At 37.8% G+C, this 19,913-nt stretch overlaps 1 long non-coding RNA gene across 1 annotated transcript in view; it reads right to left on the bottom strand.

Moving 5' to 3' along the window:
- LOC131577291 (uncharacterized) overlaps positions 1–19,913 on the bottom strand; it is a 48,885-nt gene that overhangs the window by 12,437 nt on the left and 16,535 nt on the right. The window contains exon 2 of the long non-coding RNA XR_009277188.1: positions 1,606–1,684. This is a non-coding gene — a long non-coding RNA (uncharacterized LOC131577291). The remainder of the gene's footprint in view (positions 1–1,605; positions 1,685–19,913) is intronic.

A 19,913-nucleotide genomic window follows, 5' to 3' on the forward strand; every position in this document is an offset into this window, starting at 1 on the left:
TAATTTAGTAATATGTGCACACCAGAAATGTTCCTCCTCTACAGGTGTTAGAAGAAATAATTAAAAAAATAAAAACCAAATTAGTGTTGGATGCAGATTTTACAGACAAAAGAGGAAAAGACGAAGGAGAATAGCATGTGTTTATAATTCAACTGAGACACTACATGAATAGCTGTATTTATCTCTGTCCATACTCATCTTCACTATAGTTGTGCAGTGCTCTATATAAGTAATTACACAGGATATTAAATTCCTTGGAAATAGTAACCAATTTGAAATTAGAATTATGGCTAAAAGGTCATTGCCCTCCAAGGCTTAAAACTACCTTAAAGAATTCAAAATTGAAAGGAATGTTTCCTAGTTTGCTAAGTTTATGCAATGCACCTCGTTCTTTTTTAAGAAAGAGATAGGAATTTACAAACACAGGCGCGAGAGGAAACAAGACTGTCAATACGGATCAGTTGTGGAAGAAGCCTTCTTCAAACAGGTACTACCCCATAGGTAGCTTCTGACACTAATTCTAAGGGCTCAGTGATTAAGGCTGTACACATGATGGGAGACACTGTTCAGAAACACAAAATAAAAATTTGTATTCGTAGTTCTGTTGGTTGGTCAGCTACTTTCCAGCAGCTGGCTGAGATATTGATATCTGGTGCTGCTTTTGTTTGCCAGTTTTTTTTGTAGTTGCACTACAACTGGGCACAGACAATGCCATTGAATGATGCTCCCAGTGCTTAGGAACCAGCAGCCCCAAATGCTAAATACAATCAGAAAACCTCACCTCTGGAGCTATCAAATTCTAATTAATCCACATGTAATAGTGCTACCCCAAGCTCAGTGTAAAGCATCAAAGTACCATGTTTGGTGTTGAGCTACCTATGCAGGATACAGACAGGTAGGTCTATACACATAAACAGTGGTTTTTGGTGCCTCATGATGTCATCACATTAAGTCCTAATCTCACAAAGACATCCATATACTCTTAAATTCACATATTATAAATAGTTATACTGAAGTCAAGAGTAAAATCTGGACTTCATCTGAGACAATACACAATGATTACAAAATAGAGAAGCACAAGTAAACAAAGATGGGATGATATTGCACTTGATGGGCTAGGATAAAATATTTTTTTCTGTATAAATGAAAAAAATCTCTTGGTTTGGCTACCATTAGTCAATTGATATAGTAGGTATGAAAATTAATAATATTTTCTTATGAATAATTTTTTTATTTTTTAATTTTTTATTTAAGATTTGAGATTTTTTTTATGTTTTATTAATTAAAAGGATAATATATAGGTGATAAATATAAAGTATATCAGAGATCATACACCTTTCTCTAGTGCACTAAATTGGTATTTTAATTTTTCATTAAAATAAGGATTAATTTAAAACCAAACCCAATAGGAGTGTTTGATAGCAGTGTGGAAATGTCAAAATGAGGAACAGATAATAACACTGTTCAAGTGTTTTGCTAGATTGCCAGAGCAAAGAGATGAAGGATGTACATTTGAGAAAGCCTTATCAATTTCACTGCAAGATATGAAAAAATGTGCTGCTGTACATTCATGAAAGAACATACAGTTTCTTAGAAGTTCCTTACCTCATTAGCTGTGTTGCGAGTTCCAACTATTCTGATGAAAGATGCAGGTTGTTTATCAAAAGTGATTGTTTGCCAAGATCTACAAAGAAAATTCAGAAAGATATACAAATATTGAACACAATCACAAAAGCCTGCAATAAAACATACACAATGCATTCAAGTGACAGTATGTACTATTATCACTTAACAGGGCAAATGGAGAAACACTTTTAATTGCCTGAATTTCCAACACCTCTTGCTCATTTTTCAGTGTCTTGGATTCTGCTTATGCAATTTCATACATACCTTATACCATTATAATTTGTATGCAGGGACAACAATCATACTATTGCTGAAAGTTAAGAAAATGCTCAAAGAAAAAAGGCCTGGATAAAAGTCTAAAATCCTTGACTAATATTGATAAACAAAAGGTCAGATATATAAAAGTAAATGCATCCTCCTATTAACTTCTCACAAGGAATCACCAGAGCTTGGTTAAAGAAAATTACAACTGTAGGAAAAAAACCCCACACCCAAACCACTTAAAACCTCCAACTTTTCACACTAAGTGGAGCAGTAGAGCAAGAGGAGCAAGCTTTCTTTGTGTGGGCCAAGGTCCTTCCAGAAAGTTACAAATGTCACAAAGCATCATTTGTAGTTCAGGTTGTGAGCACTTCCCCATCCTCACACAGTGCCAGTTAGGAGAACAGACCTCCAGAGCTCATGTATAATTTTAAGGCTAGACTGAGAACACCACAGGTACATTGGGACCAGTACAATCTTTGTTCCTCACTCATACTCACCTGATTGAGGTACAACACCTCAAGCAACTTAATACACAGCAAGAAAAGGACACCATAACTTTGTGCTCACAGTAAAACACAACAAATAAAAACAATACCAGGAACTAGAGGTTTTAGTTGGACACCAATTTTCCACTAGTTTAGTACTTAACACATTAAAACTTAAATTATTTTCTATTCATAAAACATGAAAAAAAAATTCCATAATTTAACTTCTCAGCCTAACTAGACTCTATCACAGAAGGCTTCAGAAATAAAGTGAAGTTAGGTCTAACTTGATTAACTTACTATGGAAAAAAGCTGGATAGTTTTCCAGAATGGGTTCTGAATACCGTCAGAAGTGTTCATGCAAGAAAAAGGGGACCAAAGGAAAACTGGAATAGAAGAACACTCACTACCAGCAGACTACCCCAAAGCCTGGAAGTATGAACAGCTTGGTTGCTGACTATTTGTCCAACATTTGATTTTACTCTTATTGGGAAAACTCCTTTTGTCACAAACATAACATTTCTGGCTTTAGTTGGCTATTACTTTTATCACTTGTCTGGTTATATTTGTTTAAAGAAATTTACAAACAGAATCAAATCTTAATTTCAAGTAGTTTACTGCTCTTACTCCATGAGGTAATGGGTATAATTAGAGTCATTCATGATAAAAGAAATGTGTGGTCTGTGGCAGGCTTCAGAGGTAGGCAGTTATCTACCTAATGTTATGGTTTATTTATATCCCTTATGTAGCTATACCTCTATTTTAAAGCTTAGGTTGTTCCTTTATGCTCTAAATAAAATATAAAATGGGAACAGACTATTTTTGTTGATTGTTTCAAGACCTGAAAGATTGTTATGATTTAAACATTTCCCCCTAAACAGCGGATTTATTCTTCTTGAGATCCCTTCTAACATTACACTAGTACAGTCAGTCAATCTCCAAGGGCAAACAGAACTTGTTACCTTGAACTACAAATTCCCAAACATGAGAGGCTCGGACAAAGAGATAATCACAGCACTACTTCTCATAACAAAGCATTGCCATAGTTTGCATTATGCATATGCTTTGACATTTACACACACAAACTTTATACAAGGAGAACGAGGATGTAAAAAACAGTGATTCTAGTGATTTGGAAAAAATTAAAGTTGCACTAAATAAGAGAGTTTAAAATCTCAAAGCAGGTATTAAGAGCCTGTGCCTCCCTACACACTAATGTAGAGTTTATGTTCTGTGGTAAGAAAAAACATTAATTAGAGGCCATAGAATAGAATGTGAATCTGTATTTATTTTTACTTTCTGAGCACTGATCAGACACATACTGCAAAAGCTCAGTGCAGAATTTCCAAGCGTGGCAATAAATGCCACTCTCTGTCCTATGATGTGATACTAGGGAAGCTGATGCATCTATTTGGGAATTCAGCTCAAGAGCACAAAAGATAGTAAGAGAGATTGAGAAAAAGGTCTCTGAAGATTGTTTTGATGACATACTTTCAGATCAACTCCTCCAGGCAGGTCCTATGTTTGTTCATTCCCCACTGCATTGCAAGTCCTTACTTTCTGCTACAATGCCATTATTAAGATTGGATTATAATTACTCCTTTAATAATATTAAAATATAACGGAAAAAAATTAAATCTTGAGGGTATGATAGCATTTTCAGTAAATTCAGTCCTAAGAATATTTACTATTTGGGTATTGTAATACATAGCATAAATAAATTCATGCTAAAGTTATAATCTTGTCTGATAAGAATCCTAGCATATTTCCAGGAAACCTTCTCTGAAGAGATTACAGTGATATGCAGCAAGGCCAACATGAATATGCGTCTGCAAGGAGCATATTTCCAAGAAACCTCCGTCCAACAACATTATACCTCATGAATATTTGTATGCAAGAAGTGTATTTCCAAGAAACCCAACCAGATTTCAACATATACACCCAAAACAGCATGAATGTTTGTCTGCAAGAAGTGTATTCCAAGAGACCTCCAAAAAACCTGAAAACATATAAAAAGCACCTTGGGACTGTTGCAGTTTGTGAAGCATGGTAAAGCAGTGCTAGAAAGCCCCTCCCTGTCTCACCCGGTGCTGTTTGCCCGGCACAACGCCAAACTGATTTTTGCTTATGGTTGCTTTTTGCAATTGTATTGTTTTAATAAATTATTTTTTTATTAATCAATTTGGCTACTCATTTATAACAGATTGGTGACCCCAACACGTTGCAACTTTGGGTTTTGTAACTCTCCCTATTCAATCGGGGGGTGCCCCACTATTTCAGCGGCCTGACGGTGTGGGAAATCAACAACCCTGTTGCATTCGAATATTGAAGTAAAAGCCATAAGCAAAAGAGAAATGAGCTCGGTGCTCCCAGGGGCCCACAGAGGATCCAAAGAGGGGTCCTCAGAACTGCGGTATATTCTACTCATAATTCTACGTGCAGAGACCCACGTGGGAAAAGTAGATCGTAAGTACTGCTGGTTGAGTAGGTGTGACAGCGTATGAATGAGACCTGACATAGTCACAAAGTGCGAGCAGACTCCTGATAAGCCACAGTTCCTATATCCCTAGAGGGATAAAGTCGGTAAAAGGAGGAAGCGATTTTCAAGAGGCTCATTGCATAAGTAAAACTCTTTCGGGAGAAAGAGTTCGGACATCGGTCACGGAGGGGTTAAAAAGGAAAGATACGCTCCCAGGAACTTGGGAGGCAGGTAAGCCCTTTATAGCCTAGGACCAGAGGTCCAGGGGAGAGAGAAAGAGAGAAAATAAAAAGGGAGAAAAGGGAGAACACTACTGATTAAATCTCCGTGAGACGGTTCCCGCTGGCCAAAGAGATCGGTAAAAACAGAAGCAAAACTGACCAAGTATGGTGAGTACCAGCTCATTAAAAATCAGTGCGTGTGACTGAATAAAACCTGGACACTGAGGGGAGAAGTAATAAATAAGTAAGACTGAAACATTTAGTAAAATAAGGTAGAGAAAAAGTAAAACTCAGAAAAGAGTCCGGGAAGCTGTTCCCCGAGGGTAGAACATTAGCAAAGTATTTAGAGAATATCAAGAGAAAAACAAGATTAGCTTGAGAGATTATGGAAAAGCCTACAGATGTATTCAAAGTAGACTCAAATTCTCCAATAGGAGAAGCATTGTTAAAAACACAATTGTCATGGGGTAACTTTACCTTTAAGGTGGTTTTGGGAGCTAAGGAAGTTGAAGTTGCTTGGGACTGAAGGGAGTCTTTTTTCCTGACCAATTATCGGTCATTACTGAGAATTGACACCTGTTTTAACCATTGAAAAGGGAGATCAACTTGTGAACCCTACCTTAAGATGTAAAGTCAAGGCACTTTAGTTCTCTTTGTTTCCTGGCTGTGAAAGGTAACAGAGCTCCAGCTGGCCTCCCGTCCTCTGCCCGGCCATGCGGCCGGGCGGGGGGGTGGGGGCGGGCTGGGCTGAGCCTGCCGCGTCTCCCGGACGGGAGATGGAGGCCTGTGGGGCTTGTCCCGGGCCCTGGCCGGGTCAAGCCGGTTCCTGGCTCAGCTGCAGTGACGGAGTTCACCGGGGACTGCCGAGTAAAGAAAAAGAAAAAGCTCTGGACCTGCAGCGAGCTGAGACACCGACTACACTCTCCAGAGCAGCCATGGGGAATTTTCTATGACAGACGGCTCCAGCTCCTGCACCGGCAGAAGTCACAGAACTATCTACAAAGCCTGAGCAAGATTTTAAACTTTTCATTACCCAGATGAGACTTGCAGATTAATCCTTTTATCCAGAGAGAGGAAAAGAGAGTGATCAACATGTAAAGAGACTTTATAAAACTATCAGAGACAGTAAAGAATTAAGTTTCAGAAAAGGTAGAGAATAAGAAGATGCTCTTATGAGCTGAAATATTTTTTTCTGTTAAAGCTATAGAGATGCACAATAAAGTCCTGAAAGAACTCCTTTAATTCATGACAGTGTATAGGGAGCAATAGAGTGTTCAAAGTGTAAATTTTGAGTAAAAAGTAGAGTGATTGTGATACAGTGAAGTGCTGGAAACAGTGAAGCGAAAATTTGAAGCCTTGAGAGGCAATGAGAAAAACTGTTTTCTAGTGAATCTTACAGAGACACATGAAGAAGACTTTTGCCTTTGAATAACTCATCCTTAAAATGCCATCCCTAGATGTCATGGGGTTAGTTTACCTTTAAGGAAGTTAAAGTTGCTGGGGACTCCTGGGAGTCTTTTCTCCTGACCAATTATCGGTCATTGCTGAGAATTGACAGCAGTTTTAGCCATTGAAAAGTAAAATCAACTTGTGAACCCCACTTTAAAGTGTACAACCAGAAGTCTGTGGTGTTCTTTGTTTCCTGACTGTGAAGGGTGGCGGAGCTCCGGCTGGCCTCCGGTTCCCTGCCCAGGCCATGCGGCCGGGCAGGGGCCGGGCCAGGCCCGCCGCGTCTCTCGTCTCCCGGCCGGGAGATGAGGCTTGCCCCGAGCCAGGTCGGGCTGGGCCGGGCCCGGCCCGATCTCTGGCTCGGCTGCAGGGTTTTGCTGTAACTACATTCACTAGAAAACTGCCGAGTGAAGAAAGAGAGGAGCTCTGAGCCTGCTGCAAGCAGAGACGGAGACCACGCTCTAAAGCAGCTATGAGGAACTTTTCATCGCAAACAGCTCTAGCTCCTGTTCAGCAGAGATCACCGAACCATCTACAAAAGCTTGGGCAAGATTTTAACTCTTTCTTATCCAGATGAGACTTGCGGATTAATCTTTTCATCCAGAGAGAGAAAAGGAGAGTGATCAACATGAAAAGAGACTTTATAAACTACTAGTGGCAAGAAAGAAAAGAGACTTCAAGAAAGGTAGAGAATTAAGAAGATGCTTTAATTAAGCTGAAATATCTTTCTGTTAAAACTATGGAGATGGACAATGAAGTCCTGAAAAGAACTCCTTTAATTCATAATAGAGTATGGGGAGGAATAGAGTGTTCAAAGTGTAAATTTGAGTAAAAAGTGGAGTAATTGTGGTATAGTGAAGTGCTGGGAGATTTGAAGCCTTGAGAGGCAATGAGAAAACTGTTTTCTAGTGAAGCGCATAGAAACAGATGAAAAATACTTTTTTGCCTTTGACTAACTTATCCTTAAAAATGCTATCCTCAAACTCATGGCCCATAACACATTTCAGAGTGATGTGGAATGGGAGGGGTGGGCTTTGATAACAGTAGCTCTGAGCAGCTGATATCAGAGAAACGAGAAACTATAACAAAAATAGTTTTCTTGTGACAAACTCCATAAATTAACAGAAAGGAACTTCTGTTTCTTTACAGAAACTGATGGAAAGACTGTAAAGAGAATTGAGATTATTTAAACCATCAAAATTATAAAGTTTTTGTCTCTGTTGTCATGTGAACAATAGAATGGTGAACAGTGAAAAATGAAAAGGTTTTTTTCTAAAGGTTTATTCTGGTGTTCTTATAGTTTGTCAATAAACTTTCTTTACTCCTTTTAAGTTTTATGCCTGGTTTGCTCTCATTTTAATCCATATCTCACAGCAAAAGAGAAATAATTCTTTTTTTCCCTTTTTTTGTTAATTACTGGTTCAAAACCACGACACTAGACTCATGGCCCATACACACCTCAAAGTGATGTAAAATGGGAGGAGTGAGCTCTGATAACAGCAGTTCTGAGCAGCTGACATCAGAGCAATAGAAAACTATAACAGAAGTAGTTTTCTTTTGAAAAAGCTCCATAAATTAACAGAAAGAGACTTCTGTTTCTCTACAAAGACTGGTGAAAAGACTGTAACAAGAATTGGGACTGTTTTAACCATCGAAGTTCCAAAGTTTTTGTCTCTGTTGTCATGTGAACAAAGGAATGGTGGGTAGTAGGAGATAAAAAGGGGGTTTCTGGAAGCTTATTCTGGTGTTCTTATTATTGTAGTTTGTTAATAAACTTTCTTTATTCCTTTTAAGTTTTATGCCTGTTTTGCTCTTGTTCTAATCCATATCTCACAGCAAGAAATAAGTAATTTTTTTAGTTACTGGTTTAAAACCACAACAACAATTTATAACAAAATTGTAAGAAAACATAGGAAAGAAACTCGAAAAGTTAGAAAATTAGCAAGAGAGAGGATTACAAAACTGTTGAGAGAAGCTCAGAAAGTTTATGTGAAGAGTTGAAGCAAGGATCAGGTGCGGAAGTGAGGCACTGAAAGCACAAGCTGGGGTTCTGTAGAGCTGCTGGGACTCAGTGCTGGGCAGTGCCTGACCCCAGTGCCAGCTCCGGACAGGGGCAGCAGTGGCCGCTGGCCCCGTGAGGCTGCAGAATGCCCTGGTTGCCTGTGGTGCTCCCGGCCGTGCCCGCCGAGAATGCCAGAGTGGGAGGAGCTGTTTGGACAATGTGGCATGACAGGGATTGAATCTGCTATACGGTGTGTGGTAAACAGAGTGAGCACAAAGAGGAAAGGCGAAAATGGTGACAATTTTTCTGGCCCAAGAGGGAAAAACCGCAGGGCCCAAGGGGTCCTTCGAAACAGAGGAGACAGGATCAGCCACAAGGAAGTGGCAAAGGCGTTCTCTCCCCAGCAGGGGAGACCCGAGACAGTGTGCTGTCTGCGGGGCAGAGAGTCACTGAAAATAGCAATGTCTGCCAAAACAATTCTCAGGAAGAGGAATCCAGAAAATAATAAAAATGGATTGTTAAAGGTGTCAAAAGCTCTCATTGTACCAGATACCCACCAACCTGGCACCTTTGTTAAACTTTTTAAGTGGGTCTGGATCAAGAGGAGGTGTGTGTCTTAGTAAAAACAAGGACCTCTTGATCCACCTTAATTTTTACCCCTGAAGGGGAAAAACTGTCAAAATAATTTTTTTGATTGTTCAAAAGAATTGTGAAAATTGTTTCTTCTGTAAGCTCAGAAGTTTGAATGCACCTTTCTCTGAGAAAATTGTAGAAATTGTAGTAAATTAATTTGTGAATTTAATTAATTTGTCTACATGAGATTTTGTGCAGAACTAAAAGGCTCTTGTTTGGAGGGGACCATACTCCCCTGCTTTTTGTGTGTTTTGTTGTAAAAAGCCAGAATTAGCAAGTTCTAACCCTGAAGCCGATTCTGCAACTGCTGCCTTGTAAAGATGGTGATCTCCCTATGCAAAGTATTTATCTTGCAGCTTCCTCTGTAGAAGTTATAAGAAAACCTTGAGAAATATTTTATTATCTTTCCTTGGGTAATTTGTTAATCACCTCCCTACCCCTAGGGTGGGCTTGATGCAGAAATGGGAGAACACAGAGTCCCCATTATCTGCAGAGCTGTGCAGTCACAGTTCTGATGGTGGCTGAGGCCCAAGGACTGGCAGGAACCTTTCCTCAAAATGTATGATGCTGTGAATCTTTTTAGTCTAGCAAAGTGAGCTAAAGTGAGCTATTGATAATTGTTTAATTTGTGTTAAAAGCAGTAAGAGAATTACAAAAAAAACTTGCCAAGGATAAAGCCGTGAGCTGTATGTCCCTTCTAGAGATGTCAGGTAGATTTTACTGAAATGCCCGAAGTGACAATATTTGGATTTTTCTGTTAATAGTGTATCAGTTAATAGGGTGACCAAAAGCATCTCCAGGCATTTCAGCAACTACAAGACCAGTTAATAAAGCATTTTCAAAACAAATAATTCCAAAATATAAGACTGTGGAAGCAACAGACTCAGGGAAACTCATTTTACAAGAAAAATTCTTAAAGGAGTTATGACTGCTTTAAGAATAGACTAGACTAGACTAGACTAGACTAGACTAGACTAGACTAGACTAGACTAGACTAGACTAGACTAGACTAGAATAGAATAGAATAGAATAGAATAGAATAGAATAGAATAGAATAGAATAGAATAGAATAGAATAGAATAGAATAGAATAGAATAGAATAGAATAGAATAGAATAGAATAGAATAGAATAGAATCTCCACACCCCCTCGCACCCCCAAAGTTTAAGCTAAGTCGAAAGAATGAGAAATGAGGAAACACCTTCTGAAGCTGGTGATAAAAACTAAGATACCGTTAGTATGGCTCTTGCCACTAGCTTTGGCAAGATTAAAAGCCAAACCCAGGAGAGATACACAATTATCTCCCTTTAAACTGACGTTTAGAATTACTTATTCTTGTAATTCTCAGCCTAGTTGAGGGGAGAGGGTAGAAATAAGTGATGTATACTTGAAACAATATGTAGCTTGGATACTGTCTCTTGTGAGATCTCTTCAACAGAAAGCTCAGGTGGTACAGACCCTGCCTTTGGACTTTGCTCTTCACAAAAGCCAGTAAGAGATTGAGTACTAATAAAAAGTGAAATGAACAAAACTTAACCCCTAAATGGGAAAAGCCATATTTAACTCTTTTAACTACAGAAACAGCTGTGTAGACTGCTGAAAAAAGATACATGCCTCTCAAGTTAAAAGACCAATACAATCTCCACCTGAACCTATATGATAAATTGCTTCTACCCCAGGAGACCTACAGTAAAAACTCCAGAGATAACCTTGATAAAGTTAGCTTATCATGACAACCAGTTAAATATATTTTAAGATATTCCAGAAAAATAATTTGTCAATCTCCTAACTGTGAACCTTGAGTGTGTTTTCGCTGTCTTAAATGTGAGAATTTATGGTATAGACATTGCACATGGGCTAAGAAACCAAGAAACCTGCTCTGTTGTGAATGTGTAGAACAGAAAGAAAGCAGACCAAGCAAACACTTGAGATTCCAGTTCAGATGAGACATCTTTTACTAGAAAGTGAAAAATAGTAAGGAATTTTTAATTTTGAGATAAACAGTTTTTCCCAACAACTGGTAAAAATTGAAAAAATGGAGTGTGATTTAAACAATTAAGTACCTGAATATTTTTATATTAAGGCTAAAACTTGAGACAAGGTTAAATGTCGGTGAAAAAAGTGGCAAAAGAAAAAGCAACAGCACATTATAAATGACAAGAGGGCAAGACTGGATTGATCTCTATTCCTGCTATCGAGAAGATGCATTACCCAACTGCTGAAAGCAACCCAGTAGGTTGGAGAGGTAGAAGATTAAATCATACGGGACCCCTTCAGTAGTAGATGAATGTGCTTCATACCTCTACAAGCTAATGGAGACTGTTCCAAATGCTACCAGCTTGCACATATTAGCTGCCACACCAAATATGCATTTGCAGCTGCCACTCACGTGAATTCTGTATGTTATGCACGGTATCAATTAGCTTCATGTGACATAGCTAGATGATCAATTTGAGTAGTCTGAAATCTTGCACCAGGAAGAACGCAGCTAGGTCTGCCTTGTCCCAGAGGAAAAGAATATATATGCTTTACTAAAAAACGGATGTGGGGCCTTACAAACAAAAGGGGGGTGTAAAATGAATTTCAAAAACAATTAGTAAACACAGTTGTGAGTCAAAAATGTATTTCTAGAGAAAAGAAATCAAGACATTTTAAAAAAGTAAGTAAAACCCCATGCAAAAGAGTATGTACCACAAATTCGAGCACTACCTAGTCATGACTGTAAAGCCCAAATTAATATTACGGCATGTAAAACAATAACTGTGCCTTTAATGAAATAAAGAAATTATTTTAGTGTAAAGAAAATGATGCTAACCCTTTTAAAAGAATAGAAGCATTAAAAGGGTTCCAAGAAAACCTCCAAGATATTAAGAAATTAGAAAACCCCAGACAGAATGTTTTAGATTTCTGAAGAAAGAGCATATAGTCGCTTACCCTAAAATTCAAAAAGCAGCTGTACCATAAAAATTATTCAACCTAAGTTCTTTTTCTTATGGACAAAAGGAAGAAACACCTTTGAGAAACCTTTGTATGAGCAGCCAGTATGCTCAAAAGAAAAGTCTCATCAGGAAAACCCAAAATAAAAAATGATGAGTAACCCCCAGAGCAGGTAAGTTTATAAACCTGCTACTTGAACACACACAAAAAAAGCAGCTGGAGATATAAAACTCCCATTTATATGTTTAAATTAATAACTAGACAAATGTCTCAAACCCGAGCAGCAGTGTACCAAAATCGCAAGGCATTAAATTATTTGTAAATATTATGTTCAATAATGAGGCTATTATTTCTTCCTTGTCACATATAATGTTCTATTATCCAAAGCAGGCAAATAGCAGCAATGCCCATTGATCCTGAGTTAGCTACAATGAAAACTAGAGAAGATCCAAAATATCTAAAATAATGAAATTGAATAAAAATAGAAAGAGCAGAGCTGCTGAAGCTCTGGCCAGATTTGAAGCTCATACACAATTAAAATGAATTTTAACAGATAACATGAAAAAGCATGAAAAAAGTATTTTACAAGTAACATTAAGCTACTATGCAATCGAAATGTAACTCAGGATACAGTAAGCACTTGCATTGATATACAACTGAGTATCCAAATAAGAGGAATCAAATACTGGAATAACCAATCTTATGAAAAATTATTAATTTTGTACTCTGATTAGCAGTATAAAAAGTACTAATTAAGTCTTGTAAATACTGATTATGAAATTAAAGAATAAGTGTGAACTGTATCAAAATCTGTCCTAAAAAGCACAACTTAATGAATTAATAAAGAAAGGGGGGGACTGTAATACATAGCATAAATAAATTTGTGCTAAAGTTTTAACCTTGTCTGATAAGAATTCTAGCATATTTCCAGGAAACCTTCTCTGAAGAGATTACAGTGATATGCAGCAAGGCCAACATGAATATGCGTCTGCAAGGAGCATATTTCCAAGAAACCTCCGTCCAACAACATTATACCTCATGAATATTTGTATGCAAGAAGTGTATTTCCAAGAAACCCAACCAGATTTCAACATATACACCCAAAACAGCATGAATGTTTGTCTGCAAGAAGTGTATTCCAAGAGACCTCCAAAAAACCTGAAAACATATAAAAAGCACCTTGGGACTGTTGCAGTTTGTGAAGCATGGTAAAGCAGTGCTAGAAAGCCCCTCCCTGTCTCACCCGGTGCTGTTTGCCCGGCACAACGCTAAACTGATTTTTGCTTATGGTTGCTTTTTGCAATTGTATTGTTTTAATAAATTATTTTTTTTTATTAATCAATTTGGCTACTCATTTATGACAGGTATGTATAAATTTTATTCCTTTCTCATTGGAAAACGAAAGTCAAAAATACAGACAATTTGTAGAAAAGTTATTAAAAATCAAGAATATTGCCACTAGAGAATTAATACTTGATTTCATAATGAGAAAATTAGGTGTCTCATTTTATTTTCTTAGAAAGAAGGAGAAAAACAAAATAGAAAACAAGCCAAATGGGTTTGGACAGAACAATTTTTTATATAAGCAAGGAAATTTTTCACTAGAAAGACGCATGGATTTGACTGCAACAGTATATTTGAAAATGTCGATATATGCAAGGCAATACCTCTACAGTATAAATATAATTATGCAGCAAAGAGATAATTTATGCATGGAACTATACCCGTATGAGAAAAGAGATTACTCACAGAACATTATCAAGGCATATCTGACCTCTTTTTTGTATTTTTTGCTGATATAACAAATTCACTTAGAATTCTATTAATGTATAGAGCCATAACAATTTTTCAGTGGTGTTCCTCAATTAAAGACATCATAGGTAATCCTCACATTTCTTTTTTAACCTTCTTTTTTTACTACTAGTTATCTCTGCTGGCACTATTTTAATAATTTCAGTTTCTCTGCAGAAATTCTCTTTTGCAATTTGTTTTGTAATCATGTCATTTATCTAGTCCTGCCATGCATGCATATGTGCTTACTTTACACTTTCTTCACACAAACTTCTCTTTCGATTCTCAAAATTACTTTTGATGCTCTTTACAAAAATTTGCTCTAAACTTTATACATTGCTCTCACCTTGATTCACATGTAAGTCACTCTATACCAGGAACAGCAGCATTAAACTGGATCAAAATCACTTCATTTTTAGTCTGGGATTAGATAGTCCTGTGTTATGGATGGCATTTCTTCACCTTTACTCCCCATATGCCAAACTAACAAGTCTTTCAAACGGTTGGCAATACTTTTACTGTCTTTACCTAGGACCCAGTCATAAAGAAGCTATCAGAATTTACTTCTCTCCTAAAATGACATTGCTGTCTTTTGGACTTTTTATGTCTCTGTACACCTTATTAATGGCCCTATAACAAATATTTTTTTCAGGACTTAGCTTTATTAAATATTCAGGCAGTGTTGATATTTTTTATGCTTTGACACCTGTCTTGCTGGTTGATTTGTTTTAGATTAGTCTGCAGCATTTCTGGTCATTGCTTTCACAACAGAAATAATCACTGCATCAAGATGAGGTTTCCATCTTGAAGAGAAGACCTGGGACTAGCAGCCTAATCAGATTTATACCAGGATCCCCAAGTTGAAATGCAGCACTACAAGTTGTTTGGCTAGCAGCTCCATTTTAAAAAAGAAATTAGCCTTATTACAGTCATACAAGCGTTTAACACTCTACATGACACAGCCACATGACTTCTAACTCTCTTGTTCTGCCTGACTCCCCTAAGGAGACACAGTAATTGATGATTAGCATTCCAAAGCCATGCTTGCATCCTGTGAGGCTGTCATATTTAATTACATTTTAACTATATTCGTCTTCTATAATAGCCCGAACATAATTTAGGTAATTATCTTTTGCTCTCTTATTCTCTGACTTTGCCTCTCTCAGAGCTCCTTGCAATGAAAATAATTTTCTCTGTTTAAACATATAAACAGACTCTTGGCCCAAGAATTTTCACCTCTCCAATGGCAACAGCTGAAAACCTGATGGCTTTGTGCATCTCACAATCTCTTCACCATACTCCATGCATAGGAAGGAAAAAGACCACTAGAATCCACCCCACTTTAATATTTCTTCTTGTCCTTTTCCTTATTAGGCTATTGCAAGAAGAATGCACGAAATTCTGATGTCCAGGTGAATTAAAATAATGTCTTGCTATTCCTTAAACTATAGCTCCAAAAGGAAGGCGGAAACCTCCCCTGAAATGAAAAAATGTAAACCACCCCCCTCCAAATTATTATAATTTTGAAGATAACTGGATCTCAGGAAAATATACGGGGATAGGAATAACAGTTTTTTACTAGTACGTTGTCGTGGTTTTAAACTAGTAACAAAAAAATTACTTATTTCTTGCTGTGAGATATGGATTAAAATAAGAGCAAAACAGGCTTAAAACTTAAAAGGAATAAAGACAGTTTATTAACAAACTATAATAATAAGAATACCAGAATAAACTTTCAGAAAACCCTTTTACTTCTTACTACTTGACCATTTCTTTGTACACATGACAACATAGAGACAAAAAATTTTAGAATTTTGGTGGTCAAAAACAGTCTTAATTTCTAGAGTCTTTTCATCAGTCTTTGTAGAGAAACAGAAGTCTCTTTCTGCTAATCTATAGAGTTTTTAGTTTACTCCTCCCATTGTACACCACTCTGAAGTGTGCATGGGTAAAATGAGTCCAGGGATGCTATTTTTAAGGATAAGTTATTCAAAAGTAGAAGTCTTCTTCATCTGTTTCTGTGAGCCTTCCTAGAAAACAGCCATCTTCTTGCCCTCTCAAGGCTTCAAAATTTTCACTTTATTCATTTCCAGCAACTCACAGTATCACAACCACTCTCTCTTTTCTCTAAAGTCCACACTTTGAATACTCTATTCCTCCCATACTCTAGTCATGAATTAAAGGAGTCTTTAAACTACTAATGTCCATCTCCATAGCTGTAACAGAAAGACATTTCAGCCGCAAGCATCTTCTTTCTCTCTCTCTCTCTTTCTTATTTAAACTTAACTCTTTTCTTCACTGTTTTTAGTAGTTTTATGATGTCTTACATATTGATTGTCTCTCTTTCTCTGTCTTTTCTAAGAAAAAAGAGTGATCTGTTTGTTTATCCAGGTAGTAAAAGAATTAAAAGTTTTAGAAAAGCTGCAAAAGTTCATGGTGTCAGGTTTCAGTCCAGCAGCAGAAACTGAAAACCAAGCTCAGCTGACCAGCTCTGCTTCCCTCGCCCCGCCTCTTCCCTGCGGCCTCCTTCCGGCCTGGGAGGGGGGGGAAAGCCAAAACAGAGCTTGTTACCTGGTCAGCAGTCGGAAATCAAAGAGAACGAGACAGCTCGGAATGTACTTCTTAAAGAGGTGTTTACAAGCTGAATTCACTTTTTAATGGTCAGAACGGCTGTCAATTCTTGGAAATGACTGATAATTAGTCTGGAAGAAAAACTCCCATCAGCCACCAGTAGCTTCAACTTCCCCTCTCTCCAATCTGTCTTAAAGGTGAAGCTACCCCATGACATACGTATAATAATACAAACAACAACTATGGCATTAACAGAACCAGCAACCCAGCGAGCCTTCTCGGCTGCAGGCACTTTCCCCTCCATGCAGTTTTGGGCCAGCAGGGGCGCTGGTGCTTCCAGGGGACAGGGCATGTGTGGTGATTCTCCTGGGGCGCTGTGGCGCGGGGAGCACGCGGTAATGGCGGCTTGGCCAGGACGGGAAAAGGATGGGAGAGAGGCTTTGCTGCACAAACCCCACTGGGGCAGTCGATCCCGGTGTTCCAGCAGGAATTACGGAAACAGCAAGCTGGGCCGGCAGGAATGAGCAAAAATCCCAGGGTGTATCAGATGTATCAGAAGCTGTGGAGCTGTAGCTGGAACCACGGGAAGTCTCGGCAGGCAGGAGGGTGGCGGGGCTACAGTGCAGCGAAAGCTTGGAGCAGTGCCACAGAAAGGAAAAGACAGTACACGACTGGGCTCCGGCGGTGACAGTGAATTATTTTCACAGTACGCAACAGCTTGCCAGTCTTCCTCCGAAACACAAAGCGAGAGCCCTAACAGCTGCTCAGCCCTCTTCTTTTTTTTTTTTTTTTTCCTGTCCAAATCTCCAAGGATGCCCTCCCCCCTCTCCTGAGTTTGGCCACTCTTCTGTTTCTCTTAAGCACCCATAAGTACTCAATAGTTAGCTTCCTAGCAACTTATGGGGAAAAAAATTCTGCAAGAACAAAAGAAAGAAACCCAACCCCCAACAATATTTTTTTCAGGTTTTCTAATGAGCCAGTGGCACTACAGAATTCTACCACACTGGGCTTACCAAAGCAGCACTGATCAGAGCTGAAACAGACCAAAGATGTCAGACAAAAGAGAAAGCTGTTACAGGTAACTAACATTCATCAAGCTGTATAAACCATATCATATTCATATCAAGGCTTGCTTCAGGCTAAGTACGTACATTTTCAATGTGCACATTGAGAGGAATGATGGATTTGTCTTTACAAACAAGCTGTGGGTCTGCTGGTAAATAAACCAGCACTGAGAGATAAAAGAAACAACGGGAAGGATTCCACTGAATGATGAGTGGAAAAAAGAGATTTGCCTTTACAAACAAACTGTATGTTTGCTGATAAATTAAACTGGATATTGAAAGATAAAAAGAGACAATGGGGAAACACCATAAATTCCATAAGAATTAAAAATTAAGAGGGAGGTTTATATGTTAGAGGGGAATCTTAGGAATCAGGCATTCTGGGAAGTCTCTCTCTCAAGTACCTCAGCCAATAGGGAAAGAGAGAGGGAAATGCAGTCAGGAAATTACGATAAAAAGGAGGCTTCATCCTCCAAAAGTCTGAAAGATCCCAGGGGAATGCCCCATGGCCTCTCCCTTTATTTGAATAAAGTAAAAGGACTTCTCTGTCTCCTTTTTTGGCATACACCTCTGCTGTTTGTGGATTAATCTTTCTGACAACATCATGTCTCCTCATTTTCCAAGAAGGCATAAATCTTGCATTTTGCTGTTCCTCACTCCATGAATATAAAAGCAAAGCAGACTGGGAAGAAAATGTAAACTCCATTTTACTTTTTAATATTTGTCTACGTATGCCTTATTCTACAATGAGTGATGAAACACTTCATAGATTATTTGGATGTTGAATTTTTCAACTGTGACAATGTATTTTTTAATGGAATTTGTAAAAGCAGGTAACAGGACAATGAAAGAAAAATTGCATCCTTTTTCTAGATATTAGTCTGATGGCTGTACTGACTGGAAAAAGGTAGATTGTAACCAGCATGTGATGCTGCCAAATAAAAAAACTGTGTGCACAGATAAGCAAGGTTACTGAGATTGGAGGAGTACCACAGTATGCTCTGTGTGATGTTACACCCCCTGCTTTGTTAATGCTAGCCTCTCTTGTGGAGTACCTATAAAATAAACACAGAAGCACATACACCATAAATGCTATAAAAGTAATTGTTATACAGATACTCTTTGCTATAAAAAGGTCTACAGCTACCTTATAAATTGCCTATAAAACCCGTGTTTTCCCCCATAACAGTACTAAACAATGAAGTAATACTCCCTTCTCCTGTTGCAGCTGTAATTTAACATAGGAATTCAGAATAACAGACATATAAAAATGTCAGATTGAGTAGCTGGCTTGGCCAACCCCTTGCCATCCAGCCTCCCAAGCTACTGAGGGGGGAAGACAAAGCACAAGAAAGAAAATACTGTTAGGAATTGTTAGGTTATCAATGTTTTGGTTTATAAATTGAAGTAAATTAAGATAAATTCTACCACTAGTCTACCTTAACTGAGTTTCCATCCCATGCTGTGACCATGACAGCACTTTCTCAAAATGTGGTCTATCGAACATGGGACTCCTAAAGATGCAAAGAAGGTACAAGATGGAAGTAACAACTTTTTATCTGTTGGTCTTGGAGATGGAGAGCAAAACTCACTTAATTATGCATCTTGGCAAAAAAACACCAAACAGCCAAAAAGGACTTTAAGTACTAACAGAGGTAATAAAAATGGTTCATATAAATATTACAAGAGTCTAGAATAAATATGAGAATAATAATAAATACTAAGTCACCTGCTGCAGTGTTTGCTACATAATAGCTTTCTATATTGACAAGTAAAAATATAAGCATTAACACCTTTTGGGAAAATTTCCCTCAGAAGTTTTTATTGTAAAAATACTTCCCATAAAGATTTCATAATTCTGAATGCATATGAACTAGATTTGTAGCTATTTATAGGATAATTTCTACGATTTGGTCCCTTGCACCAATCCAAATATCTGTCCTCTATGAGAATCCTTTACTAAACTGCTATAAATATTGTATTGCACAGGATTTGCTGTAGAAACAAAATGTGGGCTTGACAAAACAGACCTACTAGAAAAATATTCTGACATAAAATAGACTTCATGAAGTCTACACTGGCTTTCTGACATCTTTATAAAACTTCTCACTTGAAAGACTCCGTATAGTAACACCTGCTTTCAAAGCGTCAGTGCTGACATGTTTACTTTTTTTAGAAAAAGTATTACAAGAAGAAAACATTAAAATATAGTCAAATTGAACAATGGGAAAATCAAATGTGATAATTACGTTTTTATCTAAATGCAGCAATCAATTTTCAAATATTTCCACATACCAATGTAGGCAACTGCTAGCATTTTTACATAAGCTCATATAATCTAGCCTGCTTATACTTTTTTTTTCACTTTCAATAGGTCCCCTTTCTGTACTCC

This window comes from Poecile atricapillus, chromosome 3 (genome assembly GCF_030490865.1).
Source record: "Poecile atricapillus isolate bPoeAtr1 chromosome 3, bPoeAtr1.hap1, whole genome shotgun sequence".
Classification (NCBI taxonomy): Eukaryota; Metazoa; Chordata; class Aves; order Passeriformes; family Paridae; genus Poecile; species Poecile atricapillus.